This window comes from Hordeum vulgare, chromosome 3H (genome assembly GCF_904849725.1).
Source record: "Hordeum vulgare subsp. vulgare chromosome 3H, MorexV3_pseudomolecules_assembly, whole genome shotgun sequence".
Classification (NCBI taxonomy): Eukaryota; Viridiplantae; Streptophyta; class Magnoliopsida; order Poales; family Poaceae; genus Hordeum; species Hordeum vulgare.
The window spans coordinates 603,643,378-603,655,802 of NC_058520.1; positions in this window are offsets into that span (position 1 = coordinate 603,643,378).

Genomic DNA, 12,425 nt, shown 5'->3' on the forward strand with positions numbered 1-12,425 from the left:
TGCATAAGAGAGATCAGAAGAAACTCAAATAAGATTCCTCGATAATCTGATAATAAATCCACAATTCATCAGATCTCGACAAACACACCGCAAAGGAAGATTACATCGGATAGATCTCCATGAAGATCATGGAGAACTTTGTATTGAAGATCCAAGACAGAGAAGAAGCCATCTAGTTACTAGCTATGGACCCGTAGGTCTATGGTGAACTACTCACGCATCATGGGAGAGGTCATGGTGTTGATGAAGAAGCCCTCCGTATCCGAATCCCCCCTCCGGCAGGGCACCAGAACGTGCCCCAGATGGGATCTTGCAGAGATAGAAGCATGCGGCGGCGGAAAAGTACTTTCGATGATCTCGTGATTTTTTATGAGATTTTAGGGAATATATAGGCGCAAAACCTAGGGCACAGGTGGCCCAGGGAGCCCACAAGCCAGGGGGCGCGGGCCCACCTGGCCACGCCATGAGGGCTTGTGGGGTCCCTGTAGGCCCCCTGCCCTGATTCTCCGGCTTCCCGATCTTTTTCTGTTTCGGAAAAAAATTGGCAGTTTCATTCCATTTGGACTCCATTCAAAATCCTCCTCTAAAAGGGGTCAAAAACATGGAATAAACAGGAACTGGCACTTGGCACTGAGTTAATAAGTTAGTCCCAAAAAATATATAAAAGGCATGGAAAACATCCGAAGTTTGACAAGATAATAGCATGAAACCATAAAAAATTATAGATACGTTGGAGACGTATCAAGCGTCCCCAAACTGTCCTGCACGTCCTCGAGTAGGGAAGTGATAAAGACTGAATTTTTGATGTGGAATGCTACCTAGCATAGTTGTCCTTTGCAACTTCTTTCACGTGACATGAATGTTCAGATCCGTAAGATTCGAAACAATAGTTTGCTATTGACATGAAAACAATAATACTTCAAGCAAACTAGAAAGGTAATCATGAACTTTCAAAATAACAAGGCCACGGAAAGTTATCCCTACAAAATCATATAGTGTGGCTATGCTCCATCATCCTCACACAACTAATGTAAATCATGCACAACCCCGGTATTGGCCAAGTAATTGTTTTCGCACTCTTACTTTCTCAAACCTTCTATAACTATCACGCAATACATGAGCTATCAAAGGGCTATGGAGATGCCCATTAATAGATATCGATGTGAATGAGTAGGGATTTCCGTACAAGGGATGCACTAGAGCTATAAGTATGTGAAAGCTCAAAAGGAAAACTAGTGGGTGTGCATCCAACTTGCTTTCTCACGAAGATCTAGGGCAGTTTTGAGGAAGCCCATCATTGGAATATACAATCCAAGTTATATAATGAAGATTCCCACTAGCATATGGTGGTGACAAAGCAAGAAGCTCTCAATCATGAAGAACATGGTGCTATTATGAAGCACAAGTGCGGAAAAAGATAGTAGCATTGTCCCTTCTCTCTTTTTCTCTATTTTTTCATTTGGGCTCTTAGGCCTCTTTTTTTTCTCTTTTCTCTTTTTTTATTTTTGGCATCTCTGGCCTCTTTTTTTTCCTCACATGGGACAATGCTCTAATAATGGTCATCACACTTTTGTTTACTCACAGCTCAAAGCTTAAAAAGATGATGATTCTATAGGAAATGCCTTCGGTAGTGTACCGGGATGTGCAACGATCTAGCTTGGCGTATGACGTTGAAACATCTCGCTAGCTATCTTACGATCATGCAATGGCAATATGAGAGTGACGACACAAGTCATGAGACGGAACGGTGGGAGTTGCATGGCAATATATCTCGGAATGGCTACGAAAATGCCATAGTAGGTAGGTATGGTGGCTGTTTTGATGAAGGCATATGGTGGGTTGTGCACCAGCGAAAGTTGCGTGACACTAAAGAGGCTAGCAATAGTGGAAGGTGAAAGTGCATCTATACCATGGAGTCACATTCTTGTTGCGAAAGTTTTTATTAGTAATCGAAACAAAGTGCTAAACACATACTCCTAGGGGAAGGGTTGGTAGGTGTTAACCATCGCGCGATCCCGACCTCAACACAAAGGATGACAATCAGTAGATCAATTATGCCCCGACTTCCTAACATAGCGGTTCACCATACGTGCATGCTACGAGAATCACTAACTTCAACACAAGTATTTCTAGATTCACAACACCCTACTAACATAGCTCTTATTATTACCAAATCCACATCTCAAAACTAATTGAGAGGAATCAAGACTTCTCTTTCTACTCAATGCACATGAAGATGGAGGTTTTGTATCCTCTTTGGGTACCTATCACCTTTGGGACTAGTTTCATAGCATAAGCCAACTACCAAGTCACGCACCGCCGTGCTCTAAAAGATATAAGTGAAGCACAATGAGCATTCTAGCAAAATCATGATGAGTGCATGTGTCTCTCTTTCAAAAAGGTGTGCTGAAAGGATGATTGTGACAAAATAAAAAGAAAAGACTCCTACGATACAAGACGCTCCAAGCAAAACACATATCATGTGGTGAATAAAAATATAGCTCCTAGTAATATTACCGATGGATTGGAGACGAAAGAGGGGATGCCTTCTCGGGGCATCCCCGAGCTTAGCATTTTTGGTGTCCTTGAATTTGGCTTGGGATGCCTTTGGCATCCCCATGCTTGAGCTCTTTCCACTCCTTATCTCTTTGTCCATGAGAACATCACCCAAAACTTGAAAACTTCACAACACAAAACTTAAACAGAAACTTGTGATAACATTAGCACAAGAAAACAAACTACCACCTCTTTTGGTACTGTAGGAAACTTGAATTCTATCTATATTGGTGTTGGGCTACTGTATTCTCATTTTTCCATGGCTACTACCTCCCGATACTAACCATAGTTTCATCAAAACAAGCAACCAACTCAACAAAAACAGAATCTGTCAAAAACAGACCAGTATGTAGCAATTTGTATACTTCGTATACTTCTGTTACCTCAAAAATTCTGAAAAATTACGACTGCCTGGGAAAAAGGCATATCAACCAGCAGAAAAAATAAACAACTCAAAAGCTCTTTCTAACTAAAAATGAAAAATCATCTCGTGAGCAAAAAGTTTCTGTCTTTTTCCAGCAGGATCAAACAACCATCACCAAGACTAGTCATAAAAGTTTTGTTTGGCTCAAACACAAAAAGAAACACAAAAACCACAATCAGAACAGAATTATGATGGTGTGGACGCAACAAAACAGAAATAAAAAGATAAATTCATTGGGTTGCCTCCCAGCAAGCGCTATTGTTTAACGCCCTTAGCTAGGCATAAAAGCGATAGAATCACGTATTGTCGTCTTAGGTGCTCAAACCATAAGTAGTGTGATCACTTATCATCTTAAGGTTTTCATATTTCTTGCTAGATGAATCACCACTATTTTTGGGAACAAAAATAGACTTGGTGACCTTATTGTGGGCAAAGTTTGGAGTATTCTGCACAGCGGCAAAAGTGGAACCCAAGTTGGTTATAACGTCCTCTAGTTTGCCAATCCTAGCGGAATCATGACCTAGCTTTTCGTTAATTGTGGGTTACTTCTCCTTTAAATTTTTCAAAACCATTCGCACCTTGGATCCATACTGAGTGATTTGATTGTGGATCTTTTTATCCAAATTCTCAATGAGTTTGATCGTAGCAACTTTATTTTCAATGACGTCCAGCCTACGCATCACATGTTGCACAGTTAAGGTAGTTCCATTAACCATGAGTGGGGGTGAGCCTACCAAATTTATTACAGCTTCGTAAGAATCAACGGTATGGCTACATGTCGTGGGTATAAGCCTGACAGTAGATGTGTAGGGTACGAAAAGGATGGGCAGAGTCCTAGCTATGGCGAGGTTGTATGAGTTCAGACCCCTCTGTGGTGGAGGTAATAGCCCTACGTCTCAGTGCTCTGGGAGCTTGTTGTCGAGTGGAATATGGAATACAATGATTTGCTAACCCCTGTACTAGTGGGGGAGGGTGGCTTATATAGAGTGCGCTGCCCTCCACAACAGTTCTGATATAGGGGTGGAGTAGTGGCGATTGAATGCCTATGTTACAAGTAACATACGTCCTAAATGCTAATAAATCCACCTGGAAACGTACGACCGTTTCCCTCCAGGGGGGTTACGATGTACGGAGTGGAATCCAGTCAGTTAGTTTGATATTCTTCGAATGCTAGTCTCCGACTGGATGGTCGAGGACCTGTTACCGACTGGATGATGGGAACTCCTTAGTTCAGTCGGAACTGACTAAGGGCCTTGTCCCTTATGAGGGGTAGTCCTTGGGTAGGACTTACAGGGCAGGCCTATGACCCTACCCTAGGACTATAATCCCATCATTAGTCCCCGAATGGATTGGGGTTGGAACGACGAAGCGATGCTTGAAGTTTGGATCCGACTGGAATGGATGTGACTTTGGCGTTGCTTGCCTCGATCCATTTTATCTTTTCTGACCAATGGTCCGAGTGGAAATCTTTGTGGAACAAACTATCGGAAACCGAGTGCTTCCAGGGTATCTCTTGACGTGACGAGTCAACTGACAGCGGCGAATTTTCCGGGATCCTCAAATTTCGGTTACCGCGCGCTCAGTGGGGATGACGCCATTGCGCTCGAGTAGCGCCTGATGCCTCGATTCTCGTTCCTTCATCCTCTCCACTGATATCTCCGCGGTTGGTCGGGGGATAAGGTTTTGGGGCCACCTGCCAGTGGCGCAGTCGGAACCTTACTTAAACCTCGGCGGCGAGGGTTTTCTTGTTGCCCTCGCCGGATCTCTTGCCTTTGCTTGTTCCACTCCCCTCGCCTTCTCCTGCGCACCCAAGCTTCTTCTTTTCCCTCTACTTCGCGGACCCTCAGCTTCCGCCATGGCCAAGGGACAGACCAGCCAGCTGGAGGCGAAGAAGAAGAAGGGGAAGGCGGCTGCTCCTGCTCAGCGGCGGCAGCGTGCGTTGTCGGCGGGGTGGATCCAAGGAGACTTCCTCCCCTCCACGGTGATGGAGGGGGATTTGCTAGAGCTGGTGGAGCACGGGATGATCGTGCACAAGTCGTGGCGGCTGCCGGCGGAGGGGAGATCGAGTCGGCGCCCCGGGAGGGGGAGCGGGTCCTGCTGCTCAGCCACGTATATCGAGGTTTCTCTCTGCCCCCGCATCCTTTCTTCAAGGGCATTATGAACCACTTCGGGGCGCAGCTTCACCACTTTCCCCCGAATGCTATAGCCCATCTCTCTGCTTTCATCGTCCTATGCGAGTGCTTCGTCGGCTGTCCCCCCATTGGGGGCTGTTTAAACATATTTTCTCCGCTAGATCCCAAACTATCAAACGACTTCGCCAGTCGGATGATAAGACACACCTTCTTCAGCTCTGCGGAGGCTTAGGTTTCCAGAAGAAGAGTAAGAGTAGTTATCCCGCCCTTCAGCTGAGTGAGTCGGTTAGGAACTGGCAGTCGACGTGGTTCTACTGCCAGGACATTGCCTGCCCGAATGCCACGACAGGGCTGCCTCCCTTTATCTTAGATCGTCCCGCTCCGCCTAAGAAGCTTGCGCTCACGAAGGCGGAGAAGATCGACATCCAGCCTCTGGTCGACGCAATCGTAGACGTCATCAGAAGGGGAGTCACCGGCATAGATTTGCTGGAGATTTTCCTTGGTCGGCGCATACAACCACTGCAGGCTCACGACCACGCCATGTGGCACTACATGGGGCCCGAAGACTCCACTCGGACCAACGTCTTGGGCGTGACTGAGGAGAAGGTGGCGTCGTGGGTGCTCCAGATCACAGGCGCATGTGAGAACCCCAGAGGGTCTCGGCGAGTGAGGGCTTTCAGCGCGGACAATCCTCCTCCGAACCAGGTGAGTACCATTTGTCGAGTGCACGTATCTGTCTTAGTTTTATCGCTTTCTTGAATCTCTGACTGTCGTCTGATGTCGCCGACTGTATTTTATGCAGAAGTGGACCAACTGGTTTTCTCCTGTCTCGAACAGGAACCCGGCCGAGGAGGAGGAAGAAGGCAGCCAGGAGGGCAGTGTGGAGAGCGGCGAGTATGTCTCCGACAGTGGGGAGACGGAGGAGGAGTCTGGTGAAGAAGAGGAGGAAGACGAAGAGCAGGACTCGCCACCTCCGCTGCCAGAGCACCGGACCAAGCGTCGACATGAACCTGCGGTTCCCTCGGCCCCTCCGGCATCCTCGAGTGCTCCACCTGCTGCTCCCGTGGTCCCAAGTGCTCGGATCACCAAGAGGGCCAGGGACGTTGCTGTTGAGCCTGTGGGTCAACCTTCCAAGGTGGCCAAACCGAGTGGGTCTAAACCTCGGAAGGCTTTGCCGCGGATAAGGGTCGTCGTTCCCGTCACATCGACGTAAGTGCACTGTTCCTCTAACTTCTTCTGATATTCAGTTGAACTCCTGTTTGATGGTCGAATGAATTTCACTCGACATGGTTGCCACCTCTGCCACCTCTCCGGCGCGCCAGGAGGATGATCCCATGGACGCGGACAACGTCATCTCGTCCCAGCCAGGTGCGTTGTAGCGATTTCGAGAGTTTTATATTATCACATCGCGAATTCTGTCTTCGGTCTTTCCCTTTTCTTTTCTTTCTGAGATCTCGCGCCGTTCGGTCTGGGAGGGGCGATTTATGTGGACGAGGGCGACCAGGAGAGACCTGAGCCAGCTGCAGAGCCTGTCCTTGAGGCTGTCCCGCCAGTTACTGCTCTCGCCGGGGACGTGCCGCCAACTGAAGCGATGCCGCGGACTGAGGAGGCGTTGGTGGCTGCTGAACCGACTGAACCGGGCCTTGGGATGCCCAGGGAGCTTCCAACGATGCCAGGCCCGTCAAATGTCGAGTTCAACATTCAGCACCTTTCAGAGGATCAGGTGGTAGCGGCCAAGGGGGCCATGGTGCAGGCAGAGCTGATGGCGGGAGAAGCCAAGAAAGCGTATGACTCCATCGCCTCCTTGTACCAGCAGAGCTTGGAGCTGCGGGACGATATCCGAGTAAGTGGGCTAGTAAGTAATTACTTTTCTCTTGTAACCCACTGGCTGTGCTCGGATACCGTATGATGTTTGCAATGGGTTCACTTTGAGTGAACCCAATGGGTGTAGTCCCCGAGACTTCTGTCGAGTGCTTGCACCGGCAGTTGTCTTTATGCATATTGTCTTTGACTTGTTCGTATTCGTAAATAATATGGTCAACTGCTAACAGTTGGGGTACTCGGAGTACACCTACAGTAAGAGTCCCCGAGAGTAATTTTACTCAGGTCGGGTAGTATTAGCCTCACAGGCTTAGGTGTTGTCATGTAGCTCAATAGGGCTGGCCTATTTGAGTTTCATGCCAGTGGGGTCACTCTTACTGAACCCACTTGGTGTAGTCCCCGAGACCGTTGTCGACTGCTTGCGTCGGCAGGGTTCTGAAGAACTTGGATTTGTTATTGTTTGACTTGTCTGATCGTCTCTTGGCGCCGACTGGCAGAAAACTTGCGAGATGAGGACAGCATATGAGAATCTTAGGGCGGAAAAGGTTCAGTTTGCCGGTGAGCTGGATGCGGCACTGATTGCAATGGCTGGAATGAAGGAGGTTCTGGCGGAACGAGAGAAGTTGCTAGAGCAGGCTCGTGAAGCGAACAAGGCACTGACTGCTGAAGTCGAGAAGATGGGGAAGCAAAGGTCCGCGCTGATGGGACAAATGGCTGTGCTGAACAAACGGTGTAGAGCACAGGAGAAATACGTCAGTGACTGGGCTCGGCAGATGATGACGCGTCTGGGTGGTAAGTCCTGTTTTTCCGAGTGCTTGTGGTACGTGCGTTACACTCGGCGCTTATTGTTTGCTTGCCCTGTGTTTGTAGATTTTTGCATGGACGCTGAAGCTGAAGCAGCTGACGTGGAGCGGTCGATTCACGAGAACACTCCACTCGGCGAGGACGCCAATCGAGACCTGCTCGCAGCGCACATTCGCGTGGGCAAAGTTGGTCCTTTCATCGGTCGACTGAGAGAAGTCGTCGGCCGGATCGATAAGGAGCTTTGGCCTGAATATGAGTCGCGGCAGGAGATGGAAAACTTGATGAGTCGACTGGAGGAGGTCCCCAACTGAGTGCAATCATGGAAGAAATCTGCGGCTCGCTATGGTGCAGACGTTGCTCTGTCCCTAGTCCGAGTGCATTGCAAGGAGGTGCGCGAGGAGAAGCTGAAAGCGTTGAAGGTCGCCAACACGAAGAAACTTTGATTCGAAGACTTCATGGAAACCTTCCTTGAAAGTGCCACCCGCATCGCCGACGGAATCGACCTGGACACCTTCGTGGAGCCCTCCAGTCCTGGCGCCAATCCAGACGACGCGTAAGAAAACTTTATCCTCGGTATGCCGAGTGTTGATTTGTAAGAAACTTTTGCCACTGCTGTTGGCCGTCACATTCTTGTTTCGGTGCGGGTTAGCTTGATCCGCACCGAGTGAACTACCCTTAGGTGAACTTCGAATTTGAGTCAAATCGTTTGCTCTTCTGTTGCAATTTTGACTCGAGTTTTTGTTTGGCGTTTCTTGGTGAAGCCAAAGGCAAACATTCGGAACATGTCAAATGTCTTGACATCTGCATGAGCCTCATTGAGGGTCTGTTGATTTTCCGAGTGGATCGGTAGGGCGTACTCAAAGGTCAAAGAGTACTTGGGCGATACGGGATCGCATGTAGGTAGTCGAGTGCGACTATCAGGTCGTACTCGGGGCGAGTTGGTACTGATGTAGTTGTCAGTTGTTTTGACATCCACATGAGCCTCAATGAGGGTCTGCAACTTATGTAGTTTTCAGTTGTTTTCACATCCACATGAACCTCAATGAGGGTCTGCTACTCATGTAGTTGTCAGTTGTTTGGACATCCACATGAGCCGTTGTTTTGACCTCCACATGAGTCTGGATGATGGTCTGTTGAGTCCCCGAGTGTACCTATAGGATACAGTCAAGGCATCTTGGTGTTTAGGCGATTCTGGATCGCAGCTAAGTCCTCGAGTGTGACGTTCAGTGCACACTCGGAGAAAGTTAATACTTAGGCGATTCTGGATCGCAGCTAAGTCCCCGAGTGTGACGTTAAGTGCACACTCGAAGAAAGTTGATACTTAGGCGATTCTGGATCGCAGCTAAGTCTCCGAGTGTGACGTTAATTGCACACTCGGAGAAAGTTGATACTTAGGCGATTCTGGATCGCAACGAAGTCTCCGAGTGTGACGTTAATTGCGCACTCGGAGAAAGTTAATACTTAGGCGATTCTGGAACGCAGCTAAGTCTCTGAGTGTGACGTTAAGTGCACACTCGGAGAAAGTTAATACTTAGGTGATTCTGGATCGCAGCTAAGTCCCCGAGTGTGACGTTAAGTGCACACTCGAAGAAAGTTGTTACTTAGGCGATTCTGGATCGCCGCTAAGTCCCCGAGTGTGACGTCAATTGCACACTCGAAGAAAGTTGATACTTAGGCGATTCTGGATCGCAGCTGAGTCCCCGAGTGTGACGTTAATTGCACACTCGGAGAAAGTTAATACTTAGGCGATTCTGGATCGCAGCTAAGTCCCCGAGTGTGACGTTAAGTGCACACTCGGAGAAAATTAATACTTAGGCGATTCTGGATCGCAGCTAAGTCCCCGAGTGTGACGTTAAGTGCACACTCGGAGAAAGTTAATACTTAGGCGATTCTGGATCGCAGCTAAGTCCCCGAGTGTGACGTTAATTGCACACTCGGAGAAAGTTAATACTTAGGCGATTCTGAATCGCAGCTAAGTCCCCGAGTGTGACGTTAAGTGCACACTCGGAGAAAGTTAATACTTAGGCGATTCTGGATCGCAGCTAAGTCCCCGAGTGTGACGTTAAGTGCACACTCGAAGAAAGTTGTTACTTAGGCGATTCTGGATCGCAGCTAAGTCCCCGAGTGTGACGTTAATTGCACACTCGAAGAAAGTTGATACTTAGGCGATTCTGGATCGCAGCTAAGTCCCCGAGTGTGATGTTAAGTGCACACTCGGAGAAAGTTAATACTTAGGCGATTCTGGATCGCAGCTAAGTCCCCGAGTGTGACGTTAAGTGCACACTCGAAGAAAGTTGTTACTTAGGCGATTCTGGATCGCAGCTAAGTCCCCGAGTGTGACGTTAAGTGCACACTCGGAGAAAGTTAATACTTAGACGATTCTGAATCGCAGCTAAGTTTTTTTTTTGAGACCGGAGTCTGCGACCGCGGAAGAACTTTGAACCTGCAAAAAACTCAATCTGCTTTATATTATTTCACCAATGCTTGTTCTTTACATTGCTTCAGTCGATGGTCACGTGTAAGCGCTTTAGGAGATCTCCATTCCATGCTCGCGGCTCGTCTGTCTCCCTGTCAACATTGTAGAGTCTGTATGCTCCATTGTTCAGCACCTTGGACATGATGAAGGGTCCTTCCCAGGCAGGAGCCAACTTGTGAGGTCTTTGCTGATCCACTCGGAGCACCAGGTCGCCTGCTTGGAACGTACGTCTCCTCACGTGTCGCGCGTGAAAACGCCGTAGATCTTGTTGATAAATGGTTGAGCGAGTCAATGCCATCTCGCGCTCCTCCTCTAGAAGGTCCACTCCGTCTTGCCTTGCTTGTTCTGCTTCAGCTTCGGAGAAGAGTTCGACTCGTGGAGCATTGTGAAGTAAGTCACTCGGAAGGACTGCTTCTGCTCCGTAGACGAGTAAGAACGGTGATCGCCCTGTAGATCTGTTCGGGGTTGTGCGAAGACCCCAAAGCACTGAAGGTAGCTCGGTGACCCATGCGCCAGCGGCATGTCCCACCTCTTGCAGGAGTCGGGGCTTCAAACCTTGCAGAGTAAGTCCATTCGCCCGCTCTGCTTGTCCATTGGACTGACGATGCGCCACGGATGCAAAATCCACTCGGATACCTTGGCTTGCACAGAAACCTTTGAATCTGTCCGAGTCAAAGTTTGTTGCGTTGTCTGTGATTATGCTGTGAGGTACACCGAATCTGGAGATGATGTCCCTATCAAACTTGATGGCTGTTAGGGCGTCGAGCTTCTTGATGGGCTTGGCTTCAATCCATTTTGTGAACTTGTCGACTGCCACCAACAGATGTGTGTATCCTCCTTGGCCTGTCCTGAATGGACCGCCTGTATCTAATCCCCATACTGCAAACGGCCAAACAAGAGGGATTGTCTTCAACGCAGATGTTGGTTTGTGGGACTTGTTAGAGTAGAACTGACAGCCTTCACATCGGTCAACCATATCTTTCGCCATTTCATTCGCCTGCAGCCAGAAGAAGCCAACTCTGAATGCTTAGGCGACGATTTCCCTTGAGGAGGCGTGATGACCACAGGTTCCCGAGTGAATTTCTTCCAGGATTGTCTATCCCTCCTCAGGGGAGATGCATCGTTGAAGGACGCTTGAAACGCTTTATTTGTACAACTGGCCGTCAATGACAGTGAACGACTTTGACCTGCGGACGATCTGTCTGGCTTGGACTTCGTCTTCTGGTAATTCTTGCCTCAAGATGTATGCAATAAACGGCACAGTCCAATCGGGGATGATAGCAAGAACTTCCATGATTAGATCAACCACAGCAGGGACTTCGACTTCAGTCGGATCTGTCGAGCTCTTTGGTTGTACTGGTTCCTCTGTGAAAGGATCTTCTTTAACTGAAGGAAGGTGGAGGTGCTCGAGGCAGACGTCACTCGGGACTGGTCTCCGAGTGGATCCGAGTTTTGCCAACTCATCAGCTGCTTGGTTTTTCAGTCGCGGAACGTGGTGGAGTTCCAGACCTTCAAACTTTTTCTCGAGCTTCCTCACTGCATTGCAGTATGTGGTCATGGTGGGGTTCCTGACGTCCCACTCCTTCATCACTTGATTAACCACCAAATCTGAATCGCCATAGACCATCAGGCGACGGACGCCGAGTGCGATGGCCATGCGCAGTCCATAAAGGAGAGCTTCATATTCTGCCTCGTTGTTGGAGGAATCAAAGTGTATCTGCAAAACATACTTGAGTTTGTCACCCATTGGCGATATGATCACAACGCCAGCGCCGGAGCCATTCAACATCTTGGACCCATCGAAGAACATTATCCAATGAGCCGAGTAGATGTGGGTCGGTTGCTGTTGTTCTACCCATTCTGCTATGAAGTCAGCCAGAGCTTGAGACTTTATAGCTTTCTTGGCCTCGAACTTGATGTCACAGTATAACATCTCTATTGCCCACTTCGCCACTCGGCCCGATGCGTCCCGATTGTGTAGGATTTCCGACAACAGAGCATCAAAAACGACAGACACCGAGTGGTCTTGGAAATAATGAGCCACCTTCTTCGCAGTCATGTAAATCCCGTAGATAAGTTTTTGATAGTGGGGATACCTCTGCTTGGAAGGAGTCAGGACTTCGGAGACATAATACACTGGCCGCTGAACCTTGTATGCTTTGCCTTCTTCTTCTCGTTCGACTATGAGAACAGTGCTGACGACTAGATTTGC